The sequence below is a fragment of the Rhipicephalus microplus genome, chromosome 3 (genome assembly GCF_043290135.1).
Source record: "Rhipicephalus microplus isolate Deutch F79 chromosome 3, USDA_Rmic, whole genome shotgun sequence".
In the NCBI taxonomy this organism is placed as follows: Eukaryota; Metazoa; Arthropoda; class Arachnida; order Ixodida; family Ixodidae; genus Rhipicephalus; species Rhipicephalus microplus.
The window spans coordinates 205,534,081-205,537,985 of record NC_134702.1 but is presented as its reverse complement, the minus strand read 5'-3'; positions in this window follow the sequence as shown (position 1 = coordinate 205,537,985).

The window sequence follows — 3,905 nt, the reverse complement described above, 5'->3', positions numbered from 1 at the left end:
CAAGTAAAAGTGCTTTGTAATTTCATTGTACGTAATTGGTGCATCCAGATTGGTATCCAACCCAGCAAGATGAGGTTGCCCTGTGGCAGTGCGGTCGGTAAGTGCGCGCGCTGCATCATGGGCGATCTCGTTGAGGTTGGGTAGGGCACCCGGCACCTGGCCGAGATGGGCGGGGAACCAGATGACAGTGTGGTGCTTCAGGGCACTCGGGTCCGCATTGCGCAGGATACGTAACGCCTGGTCGGAGATGACTCCGCGTTCGAAGGCTTTGATGGCCGGCCTGGAGTCGCTGTAGATGAATTCCCGTTTGCTGTTTTCAACCTGACGTAAACTGAATTTTCACTTTCATGACTCTTTGAAGCACTTATCTACACACATACCTTGTTCTACGCAGACCGGACAACACTGCACCAGCATTGGGATAACGCAGTGGCGGCACGAAGCAAATTCAAAGGCACCTACTAGATGCATACGTGGTGACGTGTCTGGTGAGGATGCCGCATAGGTTCTTACGTGCGTTCACGTCACCATTCAGCAACCAATCATAGCGTTCCGCACTCACTGCCGTGAGCTGCCACTGGCTTCGCACACGCGAGCTGCCGCATGTAATCTTCACCAAGTGACGTCACTTCTGGAACGATGTTTTGAACAGTACCGCTTTAAGCTGAATTAACACGATGGACGTGATCGCGGACTTATCAGTCGTGTGACACTTGTCGTGATTAGTATCTCTCCGTTGCCAGCATTCACACGACATAGGACAACTTACGCTACAAACAATATTTTCGTCGTTTTACGAATGCCTCCACTCGGACCTAAGCGAGGATGCAGGAATGGCAAACGTATGGTGACGTCGTACGCAATCCGCAGGCTCCAATCGCGATTTGGTCTGTCGTGTGAATACAGCTTTAGCCTAGCCATGCGTGTGTAACTTTCAATACGCGCGATTGCTTCTGAGCTGAGGTAGATTTATATCTTACGCAATAAAACGTTTCGGTGATACTTTCGTAAAAAAAGAAAAATAAGGTATTTTATAATACAGATAAGCGAATACAGATGCTGGAATAATTTGACTTAGGAATACAGACGCTCCGCAACGACATTTTTTCAGTACAGTTTGGTACATTAAACAACATCGACTTAAGTAAAGAGTTTTTTTTACTGACAAGATCAGTCCTGTTTGAAAGGTTGTTGCGTTAATTGCACTTAAGTAGCAGCGTTTCTCAAATAGGCTGTCCTCTCTTGGCAGCATTGGTTGGGCCTCAACACATGACTCGTTGCCTCGCGTAACAGTTGGCTGCCTGAAGAAATTTAGTGGCTCTGCACCACACTTGAGAGGCACTGACTTCAGTCGAGTGAAGCCAACAGCGCGTCCTCCGCCATGCATTCTGCCATCAATGGTGTCGGGCCCTTCACATGATGGGTCATTCAGTTAGCATCGGCCACCTTTCGCCGCCAAGTATTTGTCGTCGAACGGCAACGCGTCTCTGTGAGTTTATTCAGACGTTGTTTTTAGGATCCTTGGAATTACATTCGACATGGAATCGAGGTTCTCTCAGTGGCCATTTGGCCACCATTAGCAGCCGTACCTCAGGCCGCTGGCTGCCGCTTTCAACATGGCTGGCTCATACCCACTCCGGTATGTCTGAGTCACATGACGTTTCTGTAGAGCCTACAATTCAAGTGGTCAGACTATGATCTAGGTGATTCGCCTCGATCAGATGGTTCGGTCTTTTTGCCGGATGGAGACAGGGTGCTGCTGGACGTAGATTTGCAGAATGTACAAGTTACTTCCGCTCCGGTAATCCCAGACATTCAGTTGCCCGCTGCAACGGGTATGACCCAAAATGCAAGGCCGGCTATATACCACAAGTGATGAAATAGCGTGAGCTTCCTTTCATCTTGTAGTGAGTGAGGACAGGGTGAGTGAGGACATGGCGTGAGTGAGGACATTTATGTACCATTGTGCACATGCTGTGGAGACAAAAGCCTTCGGTAGAGAAATCACAGGCTTTAATTCCGCAGAAAACTCATTCGCGACCTACTGTTCAACCAGGCAAACAAAATAGAACCGTGTCTCACGCAATCGAGCCGCGCGTACATGCTGCAACTTCTTCGTCGAAAATCGCAACAACTTGCCCCGCACAGAAACAAAGTTCATGAAAGCTGGTGAACTTTCAGAGGGTAGAACACCTTGGTGAGTCGTTGTAGATGCGCGCTATCTGCAAGTCTGACGGTACATGATCTTATTTTTGATCGCAACCAGCGTGGACTTCGGTCACCTTGGCCAGCTTCCACAGTTGGCGTGGTTGTAGGGTGTCTTCAAGAAGTACGACGTCTCCAAGATTTACTTCCGCAGTTGGCCTTTGCTGATGGGATGATCGTAGTTGTTGAAGGTATTCCTTTTCCCATCGTTGCCAAAAGTCCTCTAGATTGTCTTGTCTCTGCTTCCATATTTGATTCAGTTGGCGCAATGGCACCAAAGGCAACTCAGATGACCTCACGCTTGTGATCGAGACGAGCCGTTTTCCCGTGAGAAAATGAGCTGGTATGAGAGGTTCCGGGTCTCGGACGTCACTGGAGTTTAGAGCGGCCTCAACTTCTGTTAGTGTCGTGCCAATTTTGCCGTTCGTGAGGCTACGCTGTCCGATGGTTTTCTTCAAGGCTAGTTTGACTAATATGACCAGACGCTCATAGACTCCTCCACACCACGGTGCCCGCTCAGCAGTAAACATCCAATAAATCTTGCTGTTTGCGAATGCGTGCATGACTACACCCGACCGCATGATTTTTTCAAAGCTAAAGTGGTTCTTTCTTGCTTTCATTGAACGTGAGAGCATTGTCGGAATATACAGTCGCAGTAAATCTTCGTCAAACGAAGCGGGGAAAGGCGTGTAGAAAGCTGGAAGCAGGCATGTCTTCAACCAGCTCGAGGCAAATGGCTCTGACTACCGCGCAGGTGAAGAGCGCATGATACGCTTTTTTAAACAATCGGGCAACCTTGATGAGTAGCCGTCCAGCGAAGTCGATTCTCACAGCTTGAAATGGTTTGGCTCTATTTACTCTATCGGGCGGTAAAGGAGGGGTTTGCTCCTGAAATGGTCTTGCATGCTAACACACAACACATTTCTTGATTACTTTCTTGACTAGCTAGCTGCCTTGCTTGCAGAATCCAAAACTGCTCTCGTACGTCGATGAGTGTGTCTCGCACACCAGCATGTAGGAGTCGGTGATGGTGCTGAGTAGCTATGAATTCCGAATAAGGATGGCTTGTCGGAAGAACGATTGGGTGTCGCTCGGAATGCGTCTGTGACTGTAGTGAAGACATCCTGTCACGCGCAAAATTCTAGTGTCATCAAGAAAAGTCGAGGTATTACACAGAGGTGACTTGGCGTAATCAGTACATCACAAAAGAAGCTATTTCGTGGGAGGCGAGAAATCCTGGTGGACTGCCCTGATGCTTTTGTTTCTGACGAATCGCAAGACCCAGGCAGTGATCCGATGTAAACGATTAATGTAACTGTGCTTAGCGACATGATTAATCGATTGCGATAACTGGGGTCTTGTAGTCATTGGTTCATCGACTTCTATGTGGCGTGGTTCTCTGTCCACTTTGGCCGAGAAGTCCGAAGATGCTCCGACATGCTGCGGCCAGTATTGAGTGCCTTTAAATAGCCGCGAAGGTCCATGCCACCACAATGCGGAAGGTGCAAGTTGCTCGGCATTAGATCCTCTGGTGATGATATCTATAGGTTTTTTCTTCCATCAACAGTGTTTTCACCACTTTATGTCTGCAGCAGCTTGAATATCGTCCACTATATGGCGTAGAAATTGCTTCCAATGCCGACTGTCGCCTCTGATTCAGTGGAGCTCTATCATTGATCCCATTCAGAGGTTCACACTGC